Source organism: Adiantum capillus-veneris, chromosome 17, assembly GCF_014529385.1.
Source record: "Adiantum capillus-veneris isolate H3 chromosome 17, ASM1452938v2, whole genome shotgun sequence".
Classification (NCBI taxonomy): domain Eukaryota; kingdom Viridiplantae; phylum Streptophyta; class Polypodiopsida; order Polypodiales; family Pteridaceae; genus Adiantum; species Adiantum capillus-veneris.
This window is the reverse complement of record NC_140947.1, coordinates 44,357,423-44,371,814: the sequence shown is the minus strand read 5'-3', so window position 1 is coordinate 44,371,814 and position 14,392 is coordinate 44,357,423.

The following is a 14,392-nucleotide window of genomic DNA, read 5'->3' as shown; positions in this document are numbered from 1 at the left end:
GAGCAGGTAACGCTCTCCCTCTCTCTCTCTCTCTCTCTCTCTCTTTCTTCTCCCCACACACACACACACACACACACACGAGGAGAGGAAGGAGAGCCAGGTATGCTCCTTCCCTCTCCTCACTCTCATGTTCCCTTCCCCTCTTTCTCTCTCTCTCACATACACACACACACATAGTGTTTTTGTGTGTGTGAGAGAGAGAGAGAGAGAGAGAGAGAGAGAGAGAGAGAGAGAGAGAGAGTACAAACATAAACAAAAATGCACACACACATACATAAACAAAGAATGCACACACACATTGAGAGAGGAAAAGAGAGAGAGAGCATGCATAAACAAAAAATGCACACATTGAGAGAGGAAAAGAGAGAGAGAACATGCATAAACAAAAAACGCACACATTGAGAGAGGAAAAGAGAGAGAAAACATGCATAAACAAAAAAACGCACACACATTGAGAGAGAAAGAGAGAGAAACTAATTTAACGTCGTAGGAAACTAATTAAAATTAAAAGACCTAAAGATCTAGCCGACGAGGAGTTGAACTCAAGACCTATTATTCAAGAGGGAAATGGCATAACCAATCTATCATACTTGGCATGGGTGATAGAAAGGTTATACCATTTATCTCTTTTTATTGGCACACACATCCACACACGCGCACACACACAAGAAGAAGAGAGTTATAATGTCGTAGGAAACTATCATAAAAGACGTTAAAGATTAGGTTAGATGTAGACTTACGTTAAATTAGATTTAGGTTTATTTAAGTTAAATTAGATTAGATTTAGGTTTATTTTTAGTTAGATTTACGTTTATTTACACTAGATTTAGATTTACGTTATATTAGATTAGATTTAGGTCTCCATAGACTGCGATGCCTGTATGAAGCGGGTGAAGAAAGCCCTCAATGGAATATAGGGTATTGCTGCCTTCACTCATGGTGGGCTCCGTCGATCCAAAAGTACTGGTGAAATGTCTTCAGAAGATAGGGAAGAAGGTGGATCTTCAGGGCGGCAAGAGTTACTATATCCCCGACAATGACCATCTAGACAACCTCTAGTCATTCAACAGCAACTTCAAAGTTAGTAACAAGAGCAAGAACGGTCCAAAGGGCCAATTGCTGTCGTCAGATGTGGATGGAGATGAGGCAGCGTCACCACCGGAAGTTAACTCTCACATCTTTAGTGATGAGAATGCGAACTCTTGCTGAGTTATGTGAAAAATTATGTGTTAAATCAGTTTTAAGGTTCTTATAATCCCTGTTAGTTTAGTTCTTTGTTTTTAATATAACATAATTTACGTTAGATTTAGATTTATGTTATATTAGATTAGACTTAGGTTTATTTAGGTTTACCCATACACACACACACACACAAGAAGAAGAGAGTTTTAACGTCGTAGGAAACTATCCCAAAAGACGTTAAAGATTAGGTTAGATGTAGACTTACGTTAAATTAGATTTAGGTTTATTTTTAGTTAGATTTACGTTTATTTAGATTTACGCTTATTTACGTTAGATCGAGTCTACGCAAGAATTACTTACGGTTTAGGGTTTAGAGTTAGACGAATAGTGAAAAGATCTACTGTGAAAAGATGTTAAGATGCTGTGAAGTGCTACAGCTAGAGAAGAGGCAAAGGGGTTTTGTCCACTACATGCAGTAGTATCATGTAGACGTGGGTCTGTAGATTTCTTGTACCCACAAATATAGGTATTGACCAATAAAGACGAGATTATAACCTGGTGGTTCTGATCTCCGTGCACCTCTAGACCGAGGTGTGCGGGGATTGGATATGACTAGAGAATGTGAGGTAGAGAGAGAGAGAGAGAGAGAGAGAGAGAGAGAGAGAGAGAGAGAGAGAGAGAGAGAGATAAGACGAAGAATGCCAATAGAATATTAAATTTGTTGTCCAGGTTATAAGATTTTTATCCTCATTATGAGTAGTGACGAGGATGTGGGACCGTCCAACCGAAACACCTATCTCTCAACGAGGGTCTTATGTCCTTGTAATAAATGCAAGCATGCTGTGCGACGGACAAGACGTGTTTCTTTGCAGCACGTTCGTGAATTTGGCGAGTTCGATCCATCTATTATAGATCGAGTTGTTGCCAATTATAACTCGTCGGACTCTGACGCTGGCCAACAAGCAGCAATCTTGCAACCCAATAGACGTGTTCGCAGGCGCTTTGGTCAAGCAGCATATGTGAGGCCACAAGATGTAGCCTTTGACAGCTCGGGGTATGATCATACAGAGCACATTCCCAACGAGGCAATGTTTGAGCCCGAGATTGATGAAATGATCGAGACGATCATGGATTCAGAAAGGCTTATCTATGATGATATGAAAAGTGAAGCCGATACGCCATTGTATAATGGAGCACGTATGTCTAGATTGAAAGCACTCCTGGTTCTTCTCAACATGCAGGAAAAGTTTGGATGGAGTGACACTAGCGTCACAGCGCTTTTCAGGTGATCTATTACAATTAGTTTACTTTAATAAAACTCTAAATGTATAATGATCTGATAGATTTTTACACGATTGTATCGTATTTTTATGTTGTGTAGATTGCTTAAAGAGCACATACTACCAGCTGACAATGTGATGCCAGATTCTCGAGATGAAGCAAGAAAGATTTTGCGAAACTTGGGGATGGATTACAATTCTATCCACGCTTGTCCTAATGACTGCATTCTTTTCAGAGGGGAATACATAGACATGGAGAAGTGTCCGAAATGTGATTCCGAAAGATATCGAGTAGATCTCCACGGGACAAAAATTCCACAAAAGGTTTTGCGACATTTTCCTCTGCTTCCTCGCATCAAGCATTTCTTCGAATGTAAGTCCATGGCCGCCCTAGCATCATGGCATGAGGAGAATAAATCTTCGGATGGTGTGCTACGAATTTCTACAGATTGCGTAGCCTGGAAACATATAGATGGAACATGGTCGGATTTTGCCAAGGAAGCTCGAAATTTGCGCTTAGGCCTGGCTATGGATGGCGTAAATCCATTTGGTCAAAGATCAACATCTTACAGTGTATGGCCCGTTGTCATCGTCAACTACAACATTCCCCCGTGGTTGACTACGAAGAAGGGGCACCTATGGCTAAGCTTGATTGTGCCAGGGCGATATAAAGTGGAGAATATGGATGTGTATCTTCGTCCACTATTGGAAGAGCTACAACTATTGTGGATTGGCATAGAGGTGGTGGATATGAGCCGACACACAGGACGACGGAATGCTTTGATCAGAGGCATTCTAATGTGGACCATGCATGACTATCTCGGGCTAACAGAATGCTCAGGTGATCTATTGACACTCCTCACTCAAACACTGTAAATCTTGTTTTTTCCCATAGTTGATCTATTATCATGTGTATACATGCAGGGCTTCAAACAAGCGGATACAGAGCATGTGTCACATGTGGACCTAGACTGAATGCACGTAGGGCGCCCTCACTGAAGAAGCAAATCTACAAAGGTCATCAAGCGTATCTTCCAGAGAATCATGTGTTACGCGACGGCTTTTTGGGAAGAGAGCCACCAAGGATGTCTGCACAAGCATGGTTAGAGCAGAAGGAGATGTGCGATGACGGATTGCCTCCAGGGATGAAGAGACTATCTCTATGGTACGAGTTACCATACTGGCCCCGACTCATGATCAATCACTTGCTCGATCCAATGCACATATTCAAGAATGTGGGTAATCTACTATGGGACCATCTGACCGGCAAGAAAGATACTTTGGGAGCCAGAGTTGACCTTAGAAATGTGGATCGTATGGAGCAATATTGGCCGCAAATAGCGTCTGATGGATCGATAAAACTCCCTAAAGCACCATGGATTTTCACAGGAGCCCAAGAACGCAAAGTAAAAGAGACCATTCGATCTTTGCGGACCCCCACTGGCGTAATGCACTCGCTCCGAACGTGTTTTACTAAAGAAGGAAAGCTTACCGGTTTGAAGTCACACGATTGGCATAAAATGTGTCAGGTACGTTCATAGTGGACTTTAATATCATTGCATAAAATGTGGACTTTAATATCATTGCTGCACATACTTTACAGTTTATTTTATCGGTTGCCATTGAGGGATGTTTGTCTCTCGACATCCGTAACACAATCTACAAACTTGCAAAGCTGGTGCAATGGATCTCACAAAAGGAGATCAACGTAGACTCCATACCATTCGCCAAACTAAATGCTGCGGAGCTTGTGTGCATGTTTGAGAAACATTTTCCTACTACCATGCTAACCATTCAGGTGCATCTTCTTGTTCACATAGTTGATGAGGTGGAAATAGCTGGCACAGTTCATTCCAGATGGATGTTCTTCTTAGAACGTTTCATGAAAATGCTTAAGGGATATGTGCGTCAAAAGGTATGTCCGGAGGGTAGCATGGCAGAAGGTTGGTTGGTATCAGAGTCCCTAGTGTACATTGGAGAGTGGCTAGACGGATTTGATAAAGCCCGGGACACGCAATGGCGAACCATAGATGATGAGCGCATATCTGGGATTGATGGCGTCACCGGCCAGAGGGTTTGCCTTACTCCGTCAACTTCAGCGGCGGCATCATCATGGATGATGATGGCAAGAAGGTGATCTCGCGCATGCGTGGTCTTTGCTCTCAGCTGTTTAGACACTACATACTAAACAAATGGAGTGAAGTACCAAGTGATTTAAAAGACAGAGTCATCAGCATACTTCATGATGAGTTTCTCGTTCCAACACGGGATCAGCGCTTCAATGAAGACCTGATGAAGATTCGAATGCGCGAATACTGCAAACACAAGCGTTCCGAAGTGCAAAAAGCAATCAAGCATGGGTGGAACAGGCCAGATTGGCTGGCCAAAGAAGATTGGAAGAATGCGAAGAAAGCAGCGCGCGAGAATCCCGACAAGTGGAAGCAACAAAAGGATGCAGCCAGAGCGCGAGTAGAGGCAGGGAGCTCGCACCACTTGGGGAGCGGTGGATGGGCATCATTTGAGGCCGATTTTGTAAGTGTTTCCGTATTGCTCTTTATGTTCGATAGTTTAGGGTTTATGAGTTTTTTAATTCTAACATAATGAAATCTTTGTATGTTTTGACAGTGGTCGATGACAGGACGTGATCCCACACCGTATGAGCGCGAGTAGGCAGGCAGGAAGGGCTTCAACGCCCTGATGGACATTCTCAGTTCTCGCGGCGGCATGGTTAGTATTAGGGTTTACTCTTTTCTATTTTTTGTATTGTTTTATAAATGTCGTTATATGTTTATACTTACTGAAAGCTGTCTTATTGTCTTTTTTTGCAGAATCCGACAGATACGCCGCTTGGACGCGATGAGACGTCTGACTAGACGACGTCAGTTTAGCCGTAGCTAGATAGCATTAGTTTAGGGTTTCTCATAGCTTATGTATCATGAGACGGATTTTATACGTCTTTTTGAACCATGTATATTATTACATTTGTCACCGCAGTTCATTTTGCCAATCAATTCTTTATGCCTATGATGTTGTACAATTGTCATTATTACATTTGCCAATCAATTCATTTTGCCTATGATGTGTAAAATTGTCAATTTTACGCTTGTCAATTTTGCAAACAATGCGTCTTGTGGGTGACTATTTTGGGTCTATTATCTACCCTTGCACTTTTTTTAAAAAGTGAATCAAGTACAATACGGTTGATGGGTGGCAGGGCATTCAATGCCCTGTCACCAAAAACATTTCTCTCGGGCGTTGCTATAACCGTCGCTATTTATGGCTCTGGAGCGTCGTTGTAGACTTCTGTGTAAACGTTGCTATAACCGTCGCTATGACCGTCGCTATGAGCGTCTCTATATAGCGACGCCTATAGCGTCGCATATAGAGACGGTCTCGTAGCGACGCTATTAGCGATGGTTTTAGCGACACCGGGGGTTATAAAAACCTAGTGTATTTCCGTCGCTAACAGCGTCACAAGAGCACACAACCTCTTGTAGTGTTTTACTTACATATTTGTCTTTCCAAGCCGTTTTTCCTCCCGAACCATAATGCGTAGGAGTCTGATGGGATCTGGCCTCAACTTGGCGCGTATACATCCTCGCGTCCGTTGCCCTTTCGTCCTCTTTCTCTTCCATAGATGTCTCCCACTCCACATCATGGACATTTCCTGGCCGATAGCTGTGCTTAGGAGACTCCATTGTCTTCTTTGCAGCTCTCCTCACACTAGATTTTTTGTTCTTGAGAAATGTTTTGACATGCTCTTGCAACCATTGCCTTGAGAATTGTTGCCCCTCAGGGTTGGGGAAATGCATGTGCATGGTTGTCTTTATATATGTGAGGTTGTAGGGATCCTGCTGATCAAATTTGAGAAAACAATTGATATATGTGGAGTAGATTAATTGGTTGAGGTGTGTGCCGAATCTACTGCCTTGCGCTGTCCCGAGATCCACCATACCTCCTCTATGAACCTGGTAGTATAACCCGCGAGCATCTGGTGCAAGCATGTCATGGTCCTCATCATCTGCTGGAGTAGAGAGCGGTGACTGTGGAGGAGAATCTGTAGTACCCCCCCCCTCCAAAACAACAACTAGCTCCGCTCCCTCGTCGAGATCGACCGACGCTGACTGCCAGAAGAGCGCCGACGTGAATCTGGGGCAGAAAGTGGGATAGGTGATGGATAGATGGACGCCCGTGGCATCGGCCTTAGTGTGTTAACATAAACTAATTAGTGTGTGCATTGGCTTGTGTTATTGGCATGTGCACACACTAATTAGTGTGTGTTAACACACACTAATTAGTGTGTGCATTGGCTTGTGCACACACTAATTATTTAGTGTGTGTTAACACACACTAATTAGTGTGTACATTGACTTGTGTAATTGGTTGGTGCACACACTAAGTAGTGTGTGTTAACACACACTAATTAGTGTGTGCATTGGCTTGTGTGATTGGACTAATCACACACTAATTAGTGTGCGCATTGGACAATCACATTGGTCAATGCACACACTAATCACACACTAAATAGTGTGTGTTAACACACACTAATTAGTGTGTGCATTAGCCAATCCCATTTACCAATGCACACACTAATCACACACTAATTAGTGTGCGCATTGGCCAATCACATTGGTCAATGCACACACTAATCACACACTAAATAGTGTGTGTAGTTACACACACTAATTAGTGTGTGCATTGGCCAATCCCATTGACCAATGCACACACTAATTAGTGTGCGCATTGGTTAATCACATTGGTCAATGCACACACTAATCACACATTAATTAGTGTGTTTTAACACACACTAATTAGTGTGTGCATTGACCAATCCCATTGACCAATGCACACACTAATCACACACTAATGAGTGTGCGCATTGACCAATCACATTGGCCAATGCACACACTAATCACACAGTAAATAGTGTGTGTTAATACACACTAATTAGTGTGTGCATTGGACAATCCCATTGACCAATTCACACACTAATCACACACTAATTATTGTGTGCATTGGTCAATGGGATTGACCAATTCACACACTAATTAGTGTGCGCATTGGTCAATCACATTGGCCAATGCACACACTAATCACACACTAATTAGTGTGTGCTAACACACACTAATTAGTGTGCACATTGGCCAATCAAATTGGCCGATGCACACACTAATTAGTGTGTACATTGGCCAATCACATTGGTCAATGCACACACTAATCACACACTAATTAGTGTGTGCATTGACCTATCACATTGACCAATGCACACACTAATCACACACTAATTAGTGTGTGCATTGTCAATCCCATTGACCAATGCACACACTAATCACACACTAATTAGTGTGCGCATTGGCTAATCCCATTGACCAATGCACACACTAATTAGTGTGTGTTAACACAAACTAATTAGTGTGCACATTGACCAATCACATTGGCCAATACACACACTAATTAGTGTGCACATTGGTCAATCACATTGACCAATGCACACACTAATTAGTGTGTTTTAAATTGGTCAATCACATTAGCTAGTGCACACACTAATTAGTGTGTGTTAACACACTAATTAGTGTGTGCATTGGCCAATCACATTGAGTGTTAAGTTTAGGTTTTTCAAGTAGGTTTAACACGCACTAATTAGTGTGCACATTGGTCAATCACATTGGCCAATGCACACACTAATTAGTGTGTTTTAAATTGGTCAATTACATTGTCCAATGCACACACTAATTAGTGTGTGTTAACACACACTAATTAGTGTGCACATTGGCCAATCACATTGACCAATGCACACACTAATTAATGTGTTTTAAATTGGTCAATCACATTGGCCAATGCACACACTAATTAGTGTGTGTTAAACCTACTTGCAAAACCTAAACTTAACACTCAATGTGATTGGCCAATGCATACACTAACTAGTGTGTTTTAAATTGGCCAATTACATTGGTCATTGCACACACTAATTAGTGTGTGTTAACACACACTAACACACACTAATTAGTGTGCACATTGGTCAATCACATTGGCCAATGCACACACTAAGTAGTGTGTTTTAAATTGGTCAATCTCATTGGCCAATGCACACACTAATCACACACTAATTAGTGTGTGCATTGGCCAATCACATTGAGTGTTAAGTTTAGATTTTGCAAATAAGTTTAGGTAATGCACACACTAATTAGAGTTTGTAAAGAACACATGCACTAATTAGTGTGTGTAATCACACACTAATTAGTGTATGCACGTACTAATGCATAACTTAAACTAACATATGCATGTGTGTGCGTATGTGTATTTGCATGCGTGTTAACTTGTGCGTGTGTATACATGTGTGTGTGTATGCATGTGTGTATGCGTGTGTATAAGTGTATGCATGTGTGTGTATGCGTGTGAAAAAATCAAGAAACATAACAAGAAAACTTACATGGAATTGAAGAGCTTGTTGGGAGAGGGTAGGAGAGTAGAGATGGAAGAGCAGAGATGGTGGAGAGTAGAAGAGTAGAGATGGAGGAAGAGCTCAAGGTTGAGAGGTTTCGTGCTTTCGGCTTCTGTGAAGAAGACGATGAAATTCAAAATTTAGGGCTTTGAACTTCGCAGGGCACGCGGGTGTCCCTATTTATAAAAAAAATTGAAAAAAATATTTCCGCGTCTATTATCGTGTGCCTTACCGCTAGTATTACCGCAATTATTACCGCGGTGCAATTTTAGGCCAGCCAGAGAGTAGGCCACGTTTTGACATTATTGCTTTTGATTTCCAAAATCTATTGGTACTATGTTTTTTATAAAATGTATATAAAATGAAAGTATTCATAGTACTTTGAAAATGACATTTCTACCAAAAAGTTGTGATTACCATGCATGTCCAATTTATTTATTTTTACTTTTTACTGATATTTAAGCAACCTTTTTGTGGTTAATTGATTTTAATTAGTGTATGTAATTTATTAATATAGGTTACTTGGGATGATTTTGGCCCATCCACTGAACCGGATCGATCACGGTGGTTGGCCGAGCGATTACCATGCCCATGCGTGCGGTGCAAATGCGCCATTGCTTGACTTCCACGGATATGCTTGAATCATGTAGAAGATTATGGACTATGGGACGATCCTCGCAAGCGTGCATGGATGGAAACAAACAATCTGCGAATTGTAGCGGCTATTGACGTCACCCCTCATTGGCGTGTGGTTGGTGGAGGAGGGGAAAGGAGGGTGGAAGAGCGCATGTGCCAGGAATCCATTAGAGAGGGAGGAAGCACATCAAATCAGCCAACTGCTGCTCCCTCTACGAGTGACCGCATCCCATCTCCTTACGTGGATGCAAAAGACGACCACTTGCATAGAATGGTTGAGGATCTCCTTGCACGAGAGGAGGAGCATGAACCAGAGTGTGCATGCGAAGAAGCTTCTGAAAGAACGAGGAGTGAGCTACTCGATTCGGCACACACTGCACTATATGAGAGATGCTCTTACTCCATTTTAAGGGCATCTCTTGAAGTCCTTAACCTTCAGGCGATGTTTGGATGGAGCAATGCTAGTGTCGACGCACTTTTGAGGTATGTATACAAATTGTGAAGGATGCTTGTGGAGTGCATACATATGCTTTTAATGTACTTTCTTCTTGTGATAGGTTGCTAGGAAAGATGCTGCCAGCTGGCAGTCACATGCCAGAGAATAGACGAAAAGCACGCGAAATGGTGACAAGATTAGGGATGGATTATGACCGCATTCATGCTTGCGTGAACGATTGTGTGCTCTTTCGTAATGAGCATGCTGAGACATGTCCATCGTGCGGGGAGCCTAGGTTCAAAGAAGGAATGCAGAGCAATAGAATTCCATGTAAATTTTTGAGGCATTTTCCACTCATCCCTCGCATCCAACACATGTTTATATCGAAGGGTACGAGAGAGCTTTTGAGTTGGCATGCAAAAAATCGCTCCACAGATGGTATTATGAGAGTGCCAGCTGACTCACCAGCGTGGAAGCACATAGAGGACACATGGCCAGAGTTCAGGGATGAGCCTCGTCACTTGAGGATTGGGTTAGCTAGTGATGGAGTGAATCCATTTGGGCATCGCTCTACTTCGTAGAGCACTCGGCCAGTGGTGGTTGTGAACTACAATATTCCTCCTTGGGAGGCAACAAAAAAAAGAAACATTTTACTATCACTTCTAATTCCAGGAAAGCACAAGGTAAAAAATATGGATGTATATCTGCAACCTCTTATTGAAGAGCTTCAAGAACTATGGAGAGACATAGATGTCATTGACATTTCACGGCCACCACGAGACCGCAAAGCCGTCATCAAGTGCATCCTCATGTGGACCATGCATGATTACCTAGGATTTGGAGAGGTATCTGGTAAGTATGCACATGTTAATTGTACACTTTTCTTTAGGTTTATCATCTCATGTGTAACGTTTGTCTACCTCTTGGCAGGATTGACAGCATCTGGACATAGTGCGTGTCCCACTTGTGGCCCTTCCCTTGTGACAGAGCCTCTTCTGCAGAAGGTGATCTATCCCAACAACCATCGCTTCCTGCCTCCTTCACATCGTAGATATGCTCCCCCTATCAATGGAGTGAAGCCATTCCATTGGAACATGGCTGATTGGGCGAAGCATTGGGAGGAGCATCATGGTACCTCACCCCCTCCCAATGGGCTGCCAAGGGGTATGCCAAGGTACTCTATCTTCTTGTCGCTCCCCTATTGGGCTTCGTTGAAAATTCAGCACTTGTTGGACCCTATGCATGTGTTCAAAAATGTTGGGCAAGCTATATGGGATCACATAATTGGCAAGAAGGATTCATTGGGTGCTAGGGAAGATTTAAGAGCCATGAGACGTCTCCCCCCTTCAGCCACGCCCTGCATGGGGGAGCGGGGAAAGATGATTCTCCCAAAAGCATCGTGGATACTGTCAAAGGCAGACCAAGAGCGGACAAAGAAAGTTATGGAATCCATCCGAACTCCAACGGGATATATGCGGTCACTCAAAGGTGCTTTCACAAAAACCAAAAAGGGTGGCTCCACTCAATTGTATAGATTGAAATCCCATGATTGGCATAAAATCTTTCAGGCAAGAGTAGAACAATTTGTGGTGTCTATGTGTCCTTATATATAAGTTGACATTCACTAAGATATTTTATTGTTTGTAGTTTGTACTTCCCATAGCTATTAGTGGTTATGGAGACACTAAGGTGAAGGCTGCAATATTCAAAGTGGGTGAGATTGTGAGGTAATGGGTTTTTTGTCAAGTACTATATCATGTTGTGCCATGTACAATGGAATTTTTTTTCATCTACTATATCATTTGTGCCCTGTAGATTTGTGAGATCCAAGGAGATAGAAGTGGAAGCCATACCAGTAGCCCATCAGCTAGCACTAGAGGCAGTGTGTGCTATTGAGGATGCATTCCCACGTACAATCCTTGTTAGCCAAGTACACCTATTGCTTCACCTTGTTGAGGAGATTGCCATTTGTGGGGTGGTTCACTTTAGATGGATGTTCTTCTTGGAGAGATTCTTGAAGACTTTAAAGGATTTTGTTAGATTGAGGTCACAACCGGAGGTATGCAAAATCAATACAATATAGATTGCATTTATACGCTATGGAGTTACTAATAAAAATATGTGGCTTTAATGTTTTCAAGTGAGCATGGCAGAAGGTTGGGTGGTGCAAGAGGCATTTGTGTATGTCTCACATTATCTCATCACAGTGGATCCATCATTGCCTCGTCTGTGGAGTGAGGAAGAGGATCCTAGGAAGCACTCAACCATTCCCAGTGGAAAAGGCTCACTCTTGGTCATGGATAGAGAGTTTCATGCCATAGTCAACAACTACTGTTTACTCAATGCCACTATCCTGACCAAATGGGTCAATATGTACTTGGAAGCCTGCGCAGCTAGAGAAAGGGATAGAGATGCATGGAAGAGGTACCATGGAGGTAGATGCGCACCTCCTTTTCCTAAAGAGCTTGCAAAATATCCTGATTTGATTCAAGTAGAGTGGATCCATAATGCCATGACCAATGCCAAAGCACAAGGAGAACAAATAAGCCCTAAAGAATGGGAGTATGCGCGAGGATGCTTGCGCAAGGTGAGTGTGTATATGTTATGTATGCATGTATGAAAATCACTTAATGAAATGCGATGTAACCTCTTATGCATTGTGATTGTAGGGTCTCACTCTCAACTCCATTTGGTCCGAAGGCCAACATTTCCGCACCCGCAAGATAGATGAGCGTCGGACCACTAATGATTGTGGCATGATGGGAAACTTTGACACAACAACATATGAGGTCAGATATTGTGGTACTATAGAGAGAATAATCAAAGTGGATTTCAGATCTTTTCACAAATTCCTCTTTGAGTGCCGATGGTTTGCGGGTGAGGTCAAAAGACATGAAAATGGGCTCATTATGGTGGATTCCACCCAATTCCATCGGGGAAAAACTGACAACTTGGTGTATCCTAGTAGTTGTGAGCAGGTAATTTAGGCTATGTTCAATTAACTTAAATTAAAAATTTAATATATGTATATCAGCTTATTCTTTGTGTGTGATGTACAAGTTTTTTATGTGCCATGTATATACCAAAGAAGACTTTGGTATGTCATTCCAGTCACGCCGCGGGGTAGATCTATCTTTGCAGAGATGGACATTGAGCCAGCAATTGATCCCATCATACCATCACCACAAGATGTAGATGAAGTTGAAGAAGGTCAGCCAAGCCTTGCAACTAGGCATCTTGAGGAGGAGGAAGAGGGAGAAAGCGATGATGATTCTACAGGAGGTGATGGAGAGGAGGAAGAATCTCTAAACTTGTTTATTGATTTGAATACTATGGGTCTAAATATGGACCCTAGTGCTTGTAGAGATCTTATACAAGATGAGAATTGATAAAACTCTCCATTCTTTTTTTTGGTGTAGTATATGATTAATTCACAAATGTTTCGCTATGTGCTTATGAATAGTATTGGTAATGGTTTTGTTGTGAGTATTATGATTTATGTATAGAATTTTTAGAGTGAAAGAGAGATTAAGTGAAGTGAGCATTCTGGAGAGTGTAGGAGTTGTAGTGTGTAAATACATTTTGAATTGTATTGGATTTAAATGGTAACCCACAGGAGAGGGATGGGGAAGGGGGTCTATGGTCTTAGCGGTAATGGGCGTTGCAATAATCACGGAAATACGCGCGATAATATTCCGCATGAACAACAAAAAGGTTTCTCTCTCCTCATTTTGAATTCCTCTCTCTTGTTTTGCAGTAATGGTCTGCGGTAAACACCACGATCTCTCATAGTGAATGAATCTTCTTGGAGATCTTGCCTTTGATAGAATGGGTTGGGTATCCCATAACGCATATAGAGTTTTTCTTAACCTTGGAAACTTCATATTCATGGTTATCCAAGACAAAATCCTTGTTCATATTGTGTTTGAAAAACGAAATCCCGTCTAAGCGATTAAAATTACGCATCATAGTGGGTCTATCTAGACCATCCACCTTTGTTGGGATACATTTGTGGATACTATCTCACATTTATCTACATGTACATAGCAACAACACGACTCTTTACAATTATGATAGTTTTTATAGGGACAAATGACTCCAAGATATTTTAGGATTAAAAAATATGCTTAAATCTCAGTAGCTATTTGAAAAGCACAAATTGAAAAACATTTCTAAGAATATATCGATGCATGAGCATTAGGTGTAGGATGCATCATAGCTCAATGTGAAGAATAAAAAATGGATTCTTTGATAAAACTATGTACTTAGAATACAATATCAATAAAAACTTTGGAATTTGAGACTACCATATTTTAACATTTTTTCATTTAATAAAAGACTTTAGAGCTAGGGATAGAGTTAGTCGCTTAGCTAACAAAGCCAAAAAAGGAGCATCAAAGGAGAACCACCTCTTTT